Source organism: Danio rerio, chromosome 13 (genome assembly GCF_049306965.1).
Source record: "Danio rerio strain Tuebingen ecotype United States chromosome 13, GRCz12tu, whole genome shotgun sequence".
In the NCBI taxonomy this organism is placed as follows: domain Eukaryota; kingdom Metazoa; phylum Chordata; class Actinopteri; order Cypriniformes; family Danionidae; genus Danio; species Danio rerio.
In genome coordinates this window covers 53,318,756-53,339,004 of record NC_133188.1, presented here as the reverse complement: position 1 = coordinate 53,339,004, position 20,249 = coordinate 53,318,756, and the positions used below count along the sequence as shown (strand labels likewise).

The 20,249-nt window shown below is 38.0% G+C and overlaps 1 protein-coding gene and 1 long non-coding RNA gene across 2 annotated transcripts in view; one reads left to right on the top strand and one right to left on the bottom strand.

Moving 5' to 3' along the window:
* Window positions 1–20,249, top strand: part of LOC141377083 (uncharacterized) — a 160,927-nt gene that overhangs the window by 18,470 nt on the left and 122,208 nt on the right. The gene's annotated exons all lie outside the window — the stretch shown is intronic.
* LOC100331556 (signal induced proliferation associated 1 like 2) overlaps window positions 17,522–20,249 on the bottom strand; it is an 823,625-nt gene continuing 820,897 nt past the window's right edge. Inside the window, exon 12 of the transcript XR_012388951.1 lies at window positions 17,522–17,603. The gene's annotated coding sequence lies outside the window, so the exon portion shown is untranslated. The remainder of the gene's footprint in view (window positions 17,604–20,249) is intronic.

Genomic DNA, 20,249 nt, shown 5'->3' with positions numbered 1-20,249 from the left:
TTACAAATAAATAAATTAAAAATAAATTAAATAAAATAAAAGCTTTAACAATTTAGGTATATATTAATATATATATACAAAATACAAATAAACAAAACCATTTCAAGCCAATTTAAACTTTCAGTTTACAAAGACCTATCTGAAAAAACATTTTAGATATTTTTCTAAAAACAAACAACAGTGGAGTTTTGAAATATTAATAATAAAGTTTTTGAATATGATTATATTAATCAAATCGTGCAAACAGAGCATTTTTTTTGCAGTGAAATGCAGCTATTAAGGGAGACGACATGGCAAAATAATGTCAAACAATATTAATTCTAACACAACTGAAACAAACATATTCAAAACATCAGCATGAGTAAGTTTAATCGGTGTGAAAGGCAAGTGAATGGATGCCTAAACACTAAAGAGAAACTCTCACACTGCAATTAAATGAGGGCAAAGACGAGCATCATGTGCACTGAATTCACACCCCGACCTACAACAGAGAAAAACATGCAAAAGCAAACCAAAACAATGCAGTCCTAACAATTGTCTAGTCTTCCTGTGTTTTGACCGTTTGATTCGTGTACTGTTGTTTGATTCTTTGCACCCTAGCCTGAGCATTTGCCTGGGTATTTTGTCGTGTATTGGATTATTGTTATGCTCCTGTTTGCTCCTGTACCTGATTATTGCCTGCAGGACTTTACTGTAAATAAACTGCACGTGGATCCTCATCTCTGTTGTCCAGCAACCTCCGTTACTTGCGTCATTCCAAGTGTTTCAAAGAATGTTCAAATACAGAGAAGCAATTTTACCTAGTGAGCCAGGCCGTGTACAATCACCCAAAATACACTTATGTTTGTTGTGAATATGATATTACATTACATATTGCACCCTTAATTAAAACACATTAGTTTATATTTAGGTTTACAGATTTCATATTTTTTCCCTTGTTTTCTGTGCAATGTTCATCAAAAGATATCTTTAGCTCCACCAATTATCATTAAGCACTTCAAATATTGTAATTGAGTTACTATACGCTTGAGAAAATGTATTCTGCAAAATATACTTAATTTATTGACAACCAATAACTTTACATTAACAGATTTGCATCATTAAAGCAAGTCTTACAGTTAACGTACTTCACACGTGCTTTAGCGTGTTAATCAATACATCTCAAATTAGGGTTGGGCAGATAGACTATGCCATCGTTCATCTGCGATAGACCATGTCATCGTCCATCCGCGATGGCCAGTAGACCACACGATGCTGAGCTCCGCCCCCGTCGCAAACCCACTCGCGAAAAATACACACTCAGGCCGTGTTTACACTAATACGTCTTAGTATTAAATGCCATTTAAGAACGAAAATGATCCACATCCACACTGTGTTTTACCTAGCATTTCTGAACAGCCCTCCCTCGTTGAAAATGCACATCACATGACCACAAACACACACACAGCCACACACACTGTCATGCGCTCTGAGCTCTAGAGAGCAGTGCACGTCGGACAGTCAATCAAGGATGTACCGCTGGATGGCGTCTCACTATAATTTTTAAACGTGATATTTAACTAATCTAGTCTCTATCTAACGACTCTTCGCTCTTGAGTCTATCAGGTAACGTGTCACGGCATCGATACACTGCTTCGTTCTTTCACTTTCACACTTGTCTAGTAAAACCTCAGATACTGTTGATTGTGCACCTTTTTTAACCGACCAACCTCCCACGGAAAAGGTAATTGACAGGTGGTAATTTGGTACCACCTGTCCCAAATTACCCAAATTTGGTCATTACACATCGTATGATGCCAAATCGGTCGACATCGCCCGACCCCATCTCAAATAGGTTGCCTCTTTAAAACTGACAGAAATGATCAAAACAATTGTTTACTTGAATAAAAGTCCACCTATGTGCATTTATTTTAACTAATCTTATCACTTTATGTGTTGGTATGGATTTGACATTAAGTTTATTCTGCCATCTTGAATGGTAGACCAAATCAACCTTGTGCACATAATGCAAGAGCATCGCATCGTGGGTTAATGTGTCTGCGCATCGATCAACAGCCCGACAATGGGCAGATAGCGACGAGCAGGATTGGATGCTCTCCACACAGCGCTGCATTCATGCGCTAACAGATCATCCATTCATGCATTCAGCAGGGTTGTGTGTCTCTCTGATCGCTCGGCTCCAACAGCAGCAATGGAGAGATCTGCAATCTGAAACTACACAGCGACGGCTATCACATGCTCTCATCCCTTTAAGAGACAGCGCAGGAAGAGAGAACTCATTGTTGACATGGCCTGCTGCAATCCTTCTGCTGCTTTGAGAAGGAAAAAATACTTCAGTCGTGTTCCCAGAAACAGATCCAAAGAGAGTTTTTCCTTTGTCATCTCACACCCAGATCAGGCCACGGAGGAGCAGGAATAACTAGAAACATGAAAACTGGGTTATGGGTGGTTTCCATGGGGTTGCTAGGTGATTGGGATTTAAAAAGGATTGATCAATGCATCGCAATTCATTCTGTAGTAGGGGTTAAGGACAATGATTCACTGTGAGTTACTTGAAAATCGATTCAAACCGGTAGAAACAACAAAGGCTCAATTTGAACGTAGTCCCATGGACGTTTCTGGACACCACGAAATGCGTCCTGGGAAGTACATATTTTTGCAGTTTTTGTTTTCGTAAATCTGCGAGAGGCCGCTGTGCGTGCTTTTTCGCATCTTAAATTTTCTCGCGGCTGCCGTTTGCTCCCGCTGTTCTCACGTAAAGCCACTAGAGGCCGCTGTTGAACGACCGTCTGACTGAATGATTGACTGGGCCACTGGCCAATCGGTGGACTACCCTCCTCCTTCCCTAAACCCAAGCAGTTTTACCAATTGACCCACCCGCCTGCTTACTTCCCTAAACCCAACCAACAGTTTGCAAAAGCCATCCAAAATATGAAAAGCCCTCGTCTGATTTTATTTTATTTTTTTACCACGTTTTCGGATTTTACCACATTCTCACCCTGTTATTCATTCATTCATTCATTCATTTTCTTGTCGGCTTAGTCCCTTTATTAATCTGGGGTCGCCACAGCGGAATGAACCGGCAACTTATCCAGCACGTTTTTAGGCAGCGGATGCCCTTCCAGCCGCAATCTCATCTCTGGGAAACATCCACACACACATTCACGCTCATACACTACGGACAATGTAGCCTACCCAATTCACCTGTACATGCAGTATAGTGGTGGAAATCAGAGCGCCCGAAGAAAATCGACATGAACGCAGGGAGAACATGCAAACTTCACACAGAAACGCCAACTGACCCAGCCGAGGTTTGAACCTTCATACTGTGAGGTGACAGCACTACCTACTGGGCCACTGCGTCGCCACCCTGTTATTCACTTGTTTGCTTTATTTTTTGGATTCTGTTTTTGTCTTACCTGATTTCTGCAATCACTCTTCTCCGGACTCGAACCCGGCCGTACGATGCCAAATTGGTCGACATCGCCCAACCCCAGCTCCTAACTTTCAAAAATGTTATGCGGACCAGACAAAATTTAGTCGCACACATTTAATATTAACAGATTTATTGCAAGAATCAACTGTAATCAAAACTAACAAATACACAAAACTCTGCATGTGCTCACCGGCCCTACACGCACTGCTCGAAGTGAATGAGATGAACTGAATTAATAATAACTGTGCTGTTCTCACGGGTGCTGTCTGATATTGCGCAGATATTATTGACATATATTTATTATTTGCATGCGTCATCTTAATAACATTACCGGTCTTTATGAGCTGCAATATTTGTTCCATCTTAGTGAATGAAGTTGCACGGCTGACAGCATCGTGATGATTAAATAATGTTAGAACATCTCGTGCTTAACGTGTAGATTCAGTGGCAAACGCTGTTACCTGAAAACTCCGTCCCACCAGCTTTACAGTGAATGGCTTTATTTAGTTTCATAGCGGACTTTAAACACTGGGAGTCTTTTATCCACTCTTTGAAAAGTGTTAATTCTGGATTGACATTCAGCACATGATCACTAATCAGATCTGCCATTATCTGAAACTTTAGCTGGTTTCTAAAACTAAATCTGTCAGTGCTGTTTTCATTCTCTCGACCTTTACATTTTCGAGGCTGTGGCTCCCCGTCATCGAAACTGAGTTATTGACAGCTGATATTAACCAATCCATTCGCGTTCTGTTCTAGCTCAGTGGGCCAATAAGAAGAGCTTGAAGGCGGGGCAAACATTGCAGACTTCGTTTACTGCAGGGAGTTGACATGTCAACTGTTTCAAACCATTCCTGAGCGCTGCGTTTGGTGTTTTTAGATGCAAAGATGCTTATTGTGTAAATGGCTCCTAATTCCGAATGTGGTGAACATTTTGCTGTGAAAACTGGTTGCATAACATCAATTTTATGCACTCGCACCAAAGCGGTCGCAATTTCGAGCCCTGTGTTAATACCATTATTACAGTACTTGTCTCTCATTGCAGAAGGATTCGCTCCAGCAAATATGAGACTCAAAATACACCTGGCTGATTCCAGCGTTATGGACGTGACATTTGCAGAATAAAAATGAAACGTATATACTCGGAGAATGTATAAGTTAACAGTATATTGAAATATCTGTTTGTATTTTTATTACCCCTTAACCATGGAGTTTAGGCATCAAAAAATATCAGTCTATGCAGGTGTTTTATATTTAAAATGACGGCAAAATGAATGCGTTACGGACGTGACAAAAAAAAGACATGAGTTTTGTGAGTTGACATACTTGGTTAAAATTCTGTGAATAAAAATGCAGAAGCCAAAAATATATATAACAGTCAAAAGGATAAGGGTTGGCTCTGCATGGGTCAGTTATAATATATTTTATTTAGTTTTTCATTTTTGCATTAATGAGGGAAAACTATCGTTACGGACGTGACTTGTCTTCGTTACGGACGTGACTGCTCTGAAATTGACAGTTGACACATTATGAAAATCAGATAAATGCTTTCAAAACTTGACAAAAGACCTGTTTGTGGATATCTGTTGGGTGTGTAAACCAATAAACTTTAACCTCTGAGACATCTGAATGGTATGGTTGCACAATTAATCAAACTTAAATAGATATCACCTTGTTATATTTAATTTGTATTATGGCATGTGTGTTGTTAAAGGTTAACGCACGTTCGAATGTTCAAAACTCAATTCGGAAACAGTGGTGCATGCTAACATGGTGCTTTTATTCTCTGAATAATATAGAATTGATAATAAACATAATCAGCTATAATAGGCCTATGTTTATCGGGCTCCTTTCCAGACAAACTTGAATTGAATCATTGCCCGACTGTTAGTGCGCAAGACCGTGTCGTGGCGAATATTCAAAATCTAGTTGTGTCACAGTTATGGCAATATTATATTTGACAAAGTTTATTTTAGTTTATTCTAGTTAGGGTTGTAACGGTATGAATTTTTTACGGTATGATAATCGTCTAAAACAATACCACGGTTTGACGGTTTCGCGGTATACGGTATTAAATAGTAATTCTCATAGCAAAGACCCTGAAAAGAATAAGAACACGTTTTCTGACTGAACAAAGGTTTTATTTCAACAAACTTTTGAAAGAACCATTTTAATAGAACTATAGAAGTCTTTTATAAAAATAAACTGAAAAATCTCCCATTTTAATAAATTAAATTAGAAGGAATAAACAAGCAAGGTCTTTTAAGATTAGACAAAAATAAACTTAAACTGTCCTTCCTTATAAGCAGGATAAATGGGAGACCAAAAGTGCAATACCAAGTTTATGGCTGTAAACATGTATTTAAAGCGTTGTTTTTTTCAGTCTAGGTTGTGATGAAGAAATGTAAGCATGTTGAGATTTTCAGGACTTAATCTTGACCGCTGAGGTGAGAGAATGTGTCCACTTGTACAATGAACAAATAAAAAAATAATAAATAATGTGTCAAAGTCCAAATAAACATGGTGCAAATCCTCAGTAAAAAAATAGATATAAATATTTACTATACTATAAATAGTTACATAACGAAACTAGATTCAATATGGAACATCCTTAGGTTTTATGTGTCAGCATGGATATGGTTGTCTGTGGATATGGTTGTCTGCAATGCAGACAAACAGCTGCACCTTCATTTGTGTCTTTTGAAAACAGCAAGAGCAGCAGTTCGTCTTTGCTGTGTCACTGTTTTGTCATGTTTCTGTGTTGCTGTACATGCAAAAGTACTTAGTATGAGAATTATTTCATGCAAAACTTTTTTTTTTTTGCGTTTTATTTAGCCGCGCAGAAATGTATGCCTATCTCTCATTCAGTGTTGTTCAAAAAGCTCAGTGTTGGTCCACAAACAAAAGTGAAACCTTTGCTTATTGGTTGTGATATAGCGAGTTTGAACCAATCTGGGCATGGAGGAGGGACAATGCATCAATGTATCATGTCTGGTTTGTCCGGAGACACAGTGACGAGCGTTTCTTTGTCAAATCAGCGTTGTCAAATGTTGATGACGTAACCGCACTGATTCCGGAGCCTCTGAAAGTCCGCGAATGTTATGTGATACAGCACTGGAAAGCTGAGATTCTCTTCTTTATGCCAATCTTTGAATTGTATGAATAGGATCAGCGGATCAAAAGTTATTAAACATTTAAGAGCAATACTTATTTTTAGCCGCGGGCGGCTGTCTCGGTCTTTAAGGGTTAAAACCGTTGATATGCAATTGTTCATGGTATGATAATCGTGCACGTTCAAATCGTGGTAAACCGTCATACCGGTATATTGTTACAACCCTAATTCTAGTTAATGTGTTAGTCGATTGAATAAATAGTTTAATTTGTCCACTCGCGCTTGCTTTCTTTTTCTCATCGGCAGTCACTTCAGGACAGGTTGAAAAAATTTAAACAGAGGACCAGGATGAGAGAGTAACTTTATTATGAAAGGTTTTGTGAAAAATAGCCATTAATTGCAGGCATGTACGATGGATGACTATAATGTTTATATTTTTAGGCTATAGTTTATAACCGATTGTGTAAAATATTGAATGACATTACAGCTGCAGGTGCTATCAATTTACTAACAAATTAAATACTCCTATGATGTAGTTAAAGCTTAGATCAATATCAAGATTTTATTCTTATTTTGCCGCCTGTAAAATAATTTTAATAAGCACTCAAGCACATTTGCCGGGTGCTGGAAATCTTTTAAAATGTTTTCATTTTAATGTAGGCTATAGCCTATTTTCCAGCTTTGAAAGTGCTTAGATTTTGGATAAAGGGCTTGGAAAATTAATTGTGTCGCTATGATAATTTATCTTTATAAATAGTTATTTAATTAATAAAATAAAAAACATATTTATGCTCTGCATGAAATGAAAACTCCGCTGTGGCCTGTGCAAGTGCCTGCAGCCTGACCCACGGCGTGCGCATTTTGAGCAATGGGAAAAGACCAAATGCATGGAGGTTATTGATTTTGCGCCCTGCATGCGCGCCTCGCGTTTTGCCATTGCCCGCTTTGTGAGCTCCAGAGGAAAAGCATGTTACCTCAGTGGCGTCTTTCATTCTTCAATCAAATGAAAGCAAAGGCGGGGTTTCCTTTGAGGTGACAAAGTGTGTTGTCAAGATACGGCGAACTTTTTAATAACGGAGTAGAGACTTGTGGTCGCTCTTTTAAGTCATCCAAAGTTGTATGACTTTACAAATCTTGAATTTCATAATATTATTTAAAAATTAAATTATGACAACATTGACAGCAACACTAGCGCACAATAGACCAGCTGATTCAGTTGTTACCAATAGTGACATACAAAAGAGCACCGCGCTCCTTTTTTTCTTGTCAATATAAAATGCATTGCGGAGTGCCTCACGTCTCTGGAATGAAAAAGCGCGTTCGTTGTGATCGGCCTCTATGGGCAACACATATTTGTTAACTCGCAGAACAGTAACACGTGCAAACACACGTGCTTACAGATGTATTTTGCCAAAGAAGCAAAATGAAAGAAGGATATTCTGGCCACAGTTTGACACAGGAGTTGACGAACCAGCGCTGATGCTGGTCGTCTGTGCTGCCTGGAGCCGCGTCATAAACTCAATTAGGTATATTGATGATTTAGTGCAGACTAACCAACAAACCAATTTTTTTCCATTTGGAAAATAACAGTTATTATTAGTTCTTATACATTTTTAAATAGCCTACATAGCCTAATCTACAAAACAAAGCCAAATATTTTAGGATAACTTCGCACCAAACTGATGCTTTCATTTTACAGCTTATAAAACATGTGTACAAATTAACACAGTATCACATGTAAATAACAAAATTGTTATATCCTTAGCCTATATTTAACAAAAAGTATAGGTTCAAAGCCTTATGGTTCATTGTCATTATCTTTCACTATACTCAGCGCGCGCGCACATGAACCGCAAGTAAGACAGAGGAAATAGGCTAATAAATCATAATTAAGACATAATCTTTAAACTAATGACTTCTATTAAAAATGTTGACAGGTTTTGTAATATTATAACAGCGGAGTATTAATTGAATGCATTTTTCCGTAAAGCAATTTATTTGAGCTATAGCTAATATTTTTTAATTGACGGAAGAAAAAAAAAACACGATTGGACAAACAGTCTTTGCCGATTCTTAAAAAAGCATTCAGTCAATGTTTTCGTTTTGTAATCTTAATTTGTCATTTAAGTAAAAAGGTTTAGAGCAGGATTTATTTTATTATTTTTGTTAGTTTATTCAGTTTTTCTGTGCTGCTAAAAAACACTGCAGGTGCGTGAAGATGCTCCTTCTGTATGCTGTTCGCATGTTAAAATAACCTAAATCAGTATTTTAAAATGCAATATTTAATGTGTCAGACAAAATAGGCACGTCAATTTTTTTTTTATTAAATAATATTTTGATATTAATCTGTTAACGGTTAATATCGCTTAACGAGCGGTTGTTGGTCTGCCAAATGAATGGAAATCAGCATCCTAGTTTGGCATAAATTGTATCTTAACTATTTGATCTATTATTTGACGGTCAGTTACCCTATCTACAAAAGAAACAAGAAGTGCTTCAACACAAGGTTTATTATGCGCCAAGATTATGGCATGTAAAATGTTGTTCTCTTTATTAAACATTTATTTTTGAAATGTTACTAAAATGGTTTATAGCTAACTGAAATGTTCAGTTCTTGATATAACATATGGATGTTATGTAATGTAAGTCAGTAATTGTAATGCAGCATCATAATAAACAAATATGCGCTAGTCATTGGCTTATATTAATAAGGAGTTCAAAAATGGCCACGTCCGTAACGCAAAATTGTAGTTGTTTAAAGCAAAGACCGGAGATGAGTTGGCGATCATAATTAGTATGGACATATTTTGGCTTTGTATACAAAGTTTCATTTTATTTGTTATAATATTTATTCCACAATATAAACTTTTTCATTAAATCGTTACGGACGTGACACGTGACCGAAGCTGCGTGATGTCTTAAATATGTAGCTCATGAATCAAAAGGGCAATAACGTTATGAAAAAGTAAGGGTAATTATTTATACTACAGACTCCAATCCTTCTGCAGAATGATTACTGTTAACATAAAGCATGGAAAAGGTTTTTTTCTAAAGCACGAAATGTGGTTGGATTATAATGAAATTTACCATTGGCATAATCCTCATATTTCATGAATAAACAAATCAATTTCCTTAAAAATTCAACAAGAGCACATCATTACAATAAAATATAGACCTTAATGAGCAAATTTAAATATGTTTTGTTATTTTAGTCAAAAGTTTATTTTTTCATGATAAGGTTGACATTTTCATGGAATTGACCACCTATATTTATTTTGAATATGTGCCCTCTAGTGGCTAATATCACACATTGCACTCTTAATCTGAATATAAGCTACCCTAAAGAATATCTGGAAATGAACAGTTTCTGTGTTTCTGTGTTTAGTGATTAACAAGTGTTTAAGTTCAAGTTTATTTCCGGTTGTGAATTGCATTATGGGATGTTGATCTCTGCTCTGACTTTTGATGTTGAAAACTCGACTACAGTTTAACAAAGTGACTCTTAGGGCCTACTCACACTATGCCATCCGTACCGTGCCCAGGCCCGTTTCCCGGATCGTTTGAGAAGTGTGGGTGCGCTGAATCTGGCTCAAGCACGGTTCACTTGGCCGGCCCTGGCCCGGTTGGAAGCGATGTGCCTGAGCCCGGTTCACTTGGGCTTTGGCGCGGTACATTTGTGTGTGAGTGCAAAACGCGCCTAAGCGCGAAACTAAAAGCGAGACGTGACTTTTAAGGGACTGTTTTATATGGATTGATTAACTACTGTTCAGGGAATGCAAACTGCCGTAGTTTATTAAAGACGCAAACCCCTCACAGCATGACAGCTGCACCTTCAGCAGACCTCCTCATTCCTGCAGCACGAGAGCTTTATGATTGTTTATGAGCTCCAAAAGTGGCGGATCTGTTCGCCGAAATATCTGACTGCGTGTCACCGCATCCCTAAGGACTGTTTGGCGAAATATTTGACTGCATGTCACTGCATATTAAACGACTGAAACGATATAACTAGAGAAATCTCCACTGTGCTGAGTGAGAGCGCTTCTCACTGAACAGCGCAGCAGCGATGACGTAAGCGTGCCGAGGCCCGATTGTGGTGTGAGTGCGGGCCGTCAGGGGAGATGGGAGAGGGGACAAGCCTGCTTTGGCCCGGTTCAAGGCAACTGTACCTAATGTGAGACTGGCCTTATTGACATTTTAGTAGTTTGAAGCAACAATGTATAAGAAATAACAGAAAATGTACTGGGAGTTATTTACAGGAATTTGACAGCGTAATATGCAACACAAACCCAGACAAAGCATCACTTTAAACTATTAAAAATGTTCCCAAAAGTCACTTTTTCCAACTTTATTATGGTTAAAAGCTTTTGGAAGAAAGAGAAAGGCCCTATAATGCAAATCAAAAGGCTAAATAAACAAGGAAAAATGAAAAACATGAATCACAAAATAAAGAAAACTGATATATTAACTATTGTCGAGCAGAATTATTTTCAGTGTGCACCACAGTGTATCCTAAAGTGCATCTGTTTTTAACAAAGGATTTTATTATCGTTTGATGCTTTCTGAGCGATTGATTCCATACTGAAGGGTCGTGGCCTTGTAAATACGGAAAAAAGCCAGCCCACGGTTTTTGTCGACGAATGCACAGATCTGTTTCTCTCTCCCACACACGTCCAAAGCAGCTTGGAAACATGCTTTGCTCCACATATCTGCTTTATTCAGTGAGATCAAGCGCTGAATCTCCCACTCTTAGACCTCCGGGTCACTTCAACACATCTGACTTTTACTCAGAATGACTGGTGTACGGTTGACCTTTCAGCAGCTGCAGAAACTCGGCACTACAGCACTGATGATACTCTGTGGTTCATTTAGAGCCATGGATGTTTAGAGCCATGTTTAATGTGGTTTTTGCAGCACATCTAAGTTCAACTTAAAGGACACCTAGTTTACCCCTTTTCTAAAGATTTAATGTTATGGTTGTTCTGAGTGTGCTAGTTTAGGTTCAGTTCAAAACAATTCAGATTTTTTAAGTGAAGTTTAATTTTAAACTAATTTCGAGAGGAGCATGTGCTCATGATTGACCCAGCTGCTCCACATTAGCTAATTATGATCCTCCAATCAAAGGATCCCAAATCACTATATATATATATCCTCATTTCCTTTCTACAACTATCTTCGTCTGGAAGAAACCCCCCTCCTCCCCTTCTTCCTCCTTTATCCAGAATGGGCGGCACGGTGGCCCAGTGACTAGCACTGTTGCCTCACATCAAGAATACCAATGGTGTTGGGTCCTCGCTGAGCCATCTGGTATTTCTGTGTGGAGTTTGCATGTTCTCCCCGTGTCCGCGTGGGTTTCCCCCAGGTTCCCCGGTTTCCTCCCACCATCCAAATGTGCTCTATATTATAGATAAAATAAGCCTAAACCCTTTTTATAATGTCTTACTCTCAGGAAGTTCGCCTTGGCCTCAGCAGCGGGCGAGTTTGAGATCGACCTGAGCTCAATCTCCACTCGCCCTGCAAAGGGGGGGAGCCCTGGGCTCGAGGATCCCTTGAGCTCAGGGCTCTCTCCCGGGACAGCATGCCAAACATGCTATGTATTAATCATGAGCTAAGTGTGAACTCTTGAATTATAAAGTGTTAAGTGTCATTTTAGGGGTGTGTACACAAGTCGTTGTGTTAGGGGCGTGTTGCTTAACATGAAAATATGTTTCGACTTCCCACCCAACTTAACAAAGGGGCGGAGCCAAGAGCTCCCCCGCTTGTGTATGGCAACAGACAGGCAGACAGAGAGAAGCAACATGAGTGAGAGGACCAGCATTTAGCCGAACGTGTACAACTCGGACACAGACCAAGCAGAGACGACTATTGAGGAATCAATATTCCTACTGTGCTTTAATGTGTCAGAATAGTTACAAAACCATTTGTGTTTTTGTATAGTATTACAGCCGCTATGTAACGATGCATGTGTCATCCGTATAGGGATGTAGTGATTTACCGGTTTCACTATTAACTGCGCTTTATATTAATCACGGTTAATTGTAAAGGCTTCTCTACACCGTGTTTCTGCACGGAACAAAACTGCGGCAACTAAACAAAGCTATGCTAACGGTGTGCTTGTTTAAAGTTCTGAGCTTGTACACAAAGACTAATAACCCCGCACACTGGATTAACTTTGACTGAGGCTATAACTAAGGCAAGTTTGTTATTTCCAATGGAGGGACGCGCACGTTAGGCAACGCGCTTGCACTTTCCTGATGCACCTAGTTAAGATGATGGGTAGCTTCTGTGACCGCGGGAAATGCAAACGGCTGAAGTTTAAGGAAGACGCAATAAAAAGTTCATAGGTTTGCAAAGCCACCTAAAGTTACAAACAATGGTGCCGATGAGAGCGATCATGTGATGAATGTTGATCTGCCAGTCAAGATAAATCGAGTGTTTTCGGAGAGAGTGCTGAAAGACTTGGTGGATCAGCTGTTTTTAATGGCCTGAGTCTCGATATGTTGCATTCACTGTGTGTTCAGCGCAAATGGACGCTAACTGTAAAATCTCTGTTGCTCATTCGCAGGAAGACGATGAAGGCTCTTGTGTTGAGCCCAATGAGCCTTACATCCAAAAATAGAGCAGGGGTGTTCCTTTGGTACATCGCTTTGACTCGCACGCTCAAAATGGCGAACGTGAAATAACTGAGGATATGATAATGCACGCCTGCCAATTAACATTGGTGAGCGGAGGGACTATATTGTTAATTTGAAAAAAAAAAAAAAGGGACTGGGTGTGTTTATATCAACCCAATATTACTACCTTCACACATGTCAGTCCAAACAGCTTGAAAAGTCGATTTTTCACCATAGGTGCCCTTTAAAGAGGCTATATAGAGCACTGATTCACTATGTTCAATTGTTCTCTGATCGGAGCATCATGCTCGTACAGCTGCACATTTTAAATCCAAATGTTTGTGCAGAAAACAAGTTTATGAGCTCAAAATAAAATCAGCACTCCAACTGCAGCTGATTTTGTATGCTTATTTGTGCGTGTTTTGGACCGCAAAGAAAGATAAGCTGTTTGGAGAGCTGCCCGCTGTCCTTCTGCTTAAAGAGAATTGTATATCAAAGGTTTCTGATTTATAAAGACTCGCCGGCTAGAAAGTTTTCTCTGCTATTTTAATGCGCTTCAGTACACTCTTCTTATAACAAATCGGTCCGAGAAAATATTCAAAACAATAGTGAAAGTAAAAGAACTTATACTAGAAATGACAACAAAACATGATGTAATACGTACATATTGCATGAATAATCACTGCTGCAGCATGTTCAGACAGATAAGCCACTGTTGAAGTCAAAACGAAATCAAAACAAACACTTTAGCATTTCAGAATGAAAGATATGAGTTCTTTTTAAGGTATAATTCAACTGATACTTAAACTTTGTCATTTAAGTGGCATAATAGTTTTATAAATATTTATTGCACTCACATTTTAGGGCGGCACAGTGACTCGGTGTTTAGCACTGTTGCCTTAGAGCAAAAAGGTCGTTAGTTTGAGCCCTTTATTTATCAGGGGTCACAACAGCGAAGTAAACCGCCAACTTATCCCACATATGTTTTACACAACGGATGCCCTTTCAGCTGCAACCCAGTACTGGGAAACACCCATACACTCTCATTCCCACACACTCATACAATACTGCCAATTTAGTTCATCTAACTCACCTGTACTGCATGTGTTTGGACTCTACGGGAAACACGAGAACATGCAACTTTACACAGAAATGCCAACTGGCCCAGCCGGGACTTGAACCAGGGACCTCCTTCCTGTGAGACGACAATGCCAACCACTTACTGAGCCACTGTGCCATTATTTAAAATAAAATAAAGTATAGTCTTATTTACTGTCCAGGCTCACTTGAAATGCATGCCTCAACCTACATTTTTTGTGCAACGTAAAATACAGTGCTCCAGGTATGTTTCGTTGCACGTTTCAGATAACAAATCCTGCGCTGTCTACATTGTGAATCAAAAATTGCCTGATCTAACGAGGAAATGTCTTTTACGTTTTGTCAGTTAAGTGGCTAATTCAGAGTTGAGTTGCATGAAAATGTATGAATTTAAAAAGGAGGTTTGCACCAAACCCCACCCCTAAACACTTCCGTCATCCATTCGCGTTCTGTTCTAGCGCAGTGGGCCAATGAGAAGCGCTTGAAGGCGGGGCAAGCATTGCAGGCTTTGTTTACTGCAGCGAGTTGACTTGTCAACTGTTTCAAACCATTCCTGAGCGCTGCTTTTGGTTTTTTTAGGTGCAAAGATGCTTTATGTGTGAAGGCCTCATAAATCTGCGCATGTGGTGAACATTTTGCTGTGAAAACTGGACACATGACATCAATGTTATGCACTCGCACAAATGCTCCCAAATATATGTTGAGGTCGCATAGATAACATTTCGGTCGCAATTTCAAGCCCTCTTTGGTACCATTATTACAGTACTCTCCAGCACAAATGAGACTCATTGTACACCTATGTTTACTGTGGATATGTGCCATCTAGTGGCGAATATCATGCATTGCACTCTTAATCTGAATATCAGCTACCCTAAGGCCCAATCCCAATTCTACCACTTAGCCCTTCCCCTTACCCCAACCCCTCGTTTTGTGCGTGCCCATGAAGAGGTAGGGGTGTCCCAATTCTCTTTAGCTTGAAGGCGTAGGGCTAAGGACAAGGGGTATACACCCCTTCAAACGAAGATTTTTCACACTCGAAACCAAGGGGTAAGAAAAATTTCCCAAAATGCACCAACCACAGCTGTACCCGGAAGTAAGGAGATCCACTAATTAGTATTTCTTTGTCATTATTACGATTGGTTTCCTTCAAAGCATCAAAGGAAACCTGACGGACTTCACATCAGGCAGTTGTTTTGGATTACTAAAGGTGTTGCACGTACAAATTCCCCCAACTCGGCCAGACTCTGCTCCAAATCATCTATCGTGTGCACATTCACTTTTCTAGGCCCTTATATGATAGATAGAATCCAATACAGATACAATAATTCAGAGTTCAGTCGCACAAAAATGTTCGATTTTTAAAAAGGAGGCGTGGCACCAAAACTCTACCCCTAAACCCAACCATCATTGGGTGATGAGCAAATCGTACTAAATTGTACTAATGAGATTGTACGAATTTATACCAATTAGTCACTTAATCACAAAGTTACGAATTTGAGTGAGGTAGCGTTGGAAATAGAGTAAACTGACCTCGCCAGAAAAGTTGTCCATATGGTGATTAACCGGTGACAAACTTATTTGATTACAAATTGTCGACACCATTAAGTTGTTTTCTTGTATTTATTTACCATTGTGCAAAGAACTCGGCGATAATAATCCTTTATTCGTTAATAATATGTGCCTGTAAATATCATTAGTGTGAAAAGGAACAAAAATCGTTAGCAATATTCTGCCCCCAGTGTCATTTTTCCTACAAACTCCAGTCAAACATACACTTTCATTAAACCAGTGTTGCTTATTTGCGTCCTCTGCGTATATACGTGTACTGAATTTCTATCTCGTCTGTAAAATCTAAATGTATAGTTTAAGGATGTTAACGATTACTTGATGACCGATTGATTGTCGATAAACCTTTAATTGATAGACCTTATCGATGACTGATTAGGGACCATTTTGACCCCTTGATAACTTCCCAAACTTTTCTGCCCACAACCCCCAGAATAACAATGCCAGTAACTCGTGACCCCTAATGTCCTCTGAGGTGGTTTTAAATACAGAAACCTTGCATGCAATGGCGCAGGCACACCAATAGACCCAAGTCTGTTCTTCGTTTAATTTTTTTTAATGTATGTCAGTGCTGTACATGGACCAGAAATTTTAACCTGGTGTTATAAAATCAATCTGCTGCTTCTGACACTATTGCTTTGTCTTAAATATAATGTAATACCCCAGGGGTCGCAATCCAACTGAACTAGTAACTATAAACTACTATTGTAACTAGGGTTGTAACAATATACCGGTATGACGGTCTACCACGATTTGAACGTGCACGATTATCATACCATGAACAATTGCATATCAACGGTTTTAACCCTTAAAGACCAAGACAGCCGCCCGCGGCTAAAAATAAGTATTGCTCTTAAATGTTTAATAACTTTTGATCCGCTGATCCGATTCATACAATTCAAAGATTGGCATAAAGAAGAGAATCACCTTTCCAGTGCTGTATCACATAACATTCGCGGACTTTCAGAGGCTCCGGAATCAGGGCGGTTACGTCATCAAAATTTGACAACGTTGATTTGACAAAGAAACGCTCGTCACTGTGTCTCCGGACAAACCAGACATGATACATTGATGCATTGTCCCTCCTCCATGCCCAGATTGGTTCAAACTCGCTATATCACAACCAATAAGCATAGGTTTCGCTTTTGTTTGTGGACCAACAATGAGCTTTTTGAACAACACGGAATGAGAGATAGGCATACATTTATGCGCGGCTAAATAAAACGCAAAAAAAAAAAAGTTTTGCATGAAATAATTCTCATACTAAGTACTTTTGCATGCACAGCAGCACAGAAACATGACAAAACAGTGACACAGCAAAGACGAACTGCTGCTCTTGCTGTTTTCAAAAGACGCAAATGAAGGTGCAGCTGTTTGTCTGCATTGCAGCCAACCATATCCAAATCCATATCCACAGACAACCATATCCATGCTGGCACATAAAACCTAAGGATGTTCCATATTGAATCTAGTTTCGTTATGTAACTATTTATAGTATAGTAAATATTTCTATCTATTTTTTACTGAGGATTTGCACCATGTTTATTTGGACTTTATTTGGATTTTGACACATTATTTATTATTTTCTTATTTTTTATTTGTTCATTGTAAGTGGTGTTGTTTATAGTAACTGAAAATATATTATTTGGAAAAAGTCAAATTTGCTTCACTGTCCTATTATTTTGTAACATTTATAACATACCGTATACCGCGAAACCGTCAAACCGTGGTATTGTTTTAGACGATTATCATACCGTAAAAAATTCATACTGTTATAACCCTAGAGATGATGTACAAATCTTCGGGAGCCAATTTATAATAAATGCACTAATAATAATACAACAAATAAGTGAAATGAAGGAAAAGCAAAAACTGTGTCGAGTAGTAAAAACTGGCAGTACAATTGTAGGTAAAGCGCAAAAACAACCAAATGAAATTTATTCAATAAGAATTACACAGAAAGCACACATCATTGTTGAAGATTGTTCCCATCCCTTAAATATCAAATTTCAGCTCTTGTCATCAAAAAGACGTTTTAGGCAGCCTCAAGTAAAGAAAAATGTGTATCAAATGTCCTTTGTGCCAAGTGCCGTTAGAGTTTTAAATACTGGGTTTTAATTATGTGTAAGGTTATAAATTGTGGTTTTTAATGTGATATATGTGACGACGTTGAATGTATTTGTGTTGAATGTTTTTTCTGTGATGTGTGAAATGTAAACGCTGATGTGGTTGTGTGGTGAAGCCAAAGATAAATTTCCACTTGTGGACAATAAAGAAAGTAAAGTAAAAAAAAAAAGTAAAGTATCATCATCACCAGCAGCATCTCAGTTATTGCGCACATATTCTCCTCGCTAGGCTTTTATATGAAGGAAACCAATACAGCTTTGAGCTCCAATCTGATGTACAGCAAATGACCTGCGCAAATTCAGTTAAAGCCTGCATGTGTTCGGAAATCTGCTCTCATCGCTGTAACCGGATCCATGCATCTGAAATGTAGATCTGGCAAATATCCGTCCAAATCTCCTCCACTTCCTGTCTTATAACCGTGTGCTCGTCTTAAGAGCAAACTCAATTAAACTAGAGAAGACTTTTACTTGCATGAAGGAAGTGTCTGAACTTTTCAGGGAGGCAAACTGGATTGATATCGATTTAAGTGTTTGGTCCATCAGGCGCTGAGGCTAGAGCAATGATGTCATTTCCTCTGAGATGAGATGACATCATCTGTTATTGTTTTAGAGCTCCTAATGGATGGGAAATACAACCTCACGAGCACATTTACTGGATCCAACTTGCAATGAGTCCATTTTGAGTTTAGCAATGATGCAAGAAAAGTCTAGATAAACTTTTCAGAAAATATCGTTGCCTTTTGTCAATATTTCCTATAAAAAGTGCAGGGTTTACAATAAGAATGGTTTACCTATTTTCTACTTGTCATTTGAATTATAGAGCTATTTTGATTACAAACAGGAACTTGATCTTAACAAAACACTAATGGCTCGTTTCCATTGACTGGTACAGTACGGTACGGTTTGGGTTGGTACGGGTCACCTTTATCAGGCTTGCGTTTCCACTACAAAGTCAGCTTTATTGTCAATTCAGCCACATGTTACACGTTAATATAACAAGTAGAGTTTTAAGAAAAAGAAAATTTACAGTATATACAATTTAACATAAAATGTAGACTGAAAAAATACATAAGGAATAAAAATGCTATTATCTTGTTGAATAAATACTTTACAAAAAAAAAGACTTTCTCCAAAATAAGAAATATTATAGGAAATACTGTGAAAAATTCCTGAATCTGTTCAACATCATTTGGGAAATATTTGAAAAATTCACTGGAGTGCGAATAATTTTGACTTCTACTGTGTACATCAGAGAAAACGAAATATTGCAAAGTTTGATTTTTCCAATATCACATAGCCCGAGCATATAATATTATTGTGGTAAAGCTATTTATATATATTTTATATATTTTTATATATATATATATATATATATATATATATATATATATATATATATATATATATATATATATATATATATATATATATATATATATATATATATTTATTTATATATATATATATATATATATATATATATATATATATATATATATATATATATATATWTTTATATATATATATATATATATATATATATTTATATATATATTATATATTTGTATTATATATATATATATATATATATATATATATATATATATATATATATATATATATATATATATTGTTATATATTGTTATATATATATATATATATATATATATATATATATATATATATATAACAATATATATATATATATATATATATATATATATATATATATATATATATATATATATATATATATATATATATATTGTTATATAGCCTCTCTGGGGCTCTGAGCTCTGTAATGATCACATTTAGAGGAGTCTGACAGACTGTCTGTGCCAGTCTACACTCCTGACTGAAGGAAGGCTCTGGGAAATGAATAATTGATGTGTTGAAGTGGAAGCAGAGAGACGTGGGCTGAAAGCAGAGCGCTGAACACACACACACACACACACACACACACACACACACACACACACACTGACTGTGCCATCCGCTGGGAAGACTGAAAGAGTCTTCTATGTAAAATAAGCATTGTGTCTCCATGCAGCATGAGGTGTTGGAGTGTTTATCACTGCTGCGGTCTGGGAGTCTCGCTAATCACACACTCGCTCTAATAAACATTATTTATAGCTGCGTTTGGCCGGATACTTCACCATCACGCAGGATTGCAAATGCATTCGCAGGCAGACTGTAATGTGAATCCCGGTGTTGTGGCGGTGGTGAATCCCTGGAGGGTTTGAGGTGATCCATTAACCCAGATATCTTCATGTATTGAGTTGAAGCCAGAATTATTCAC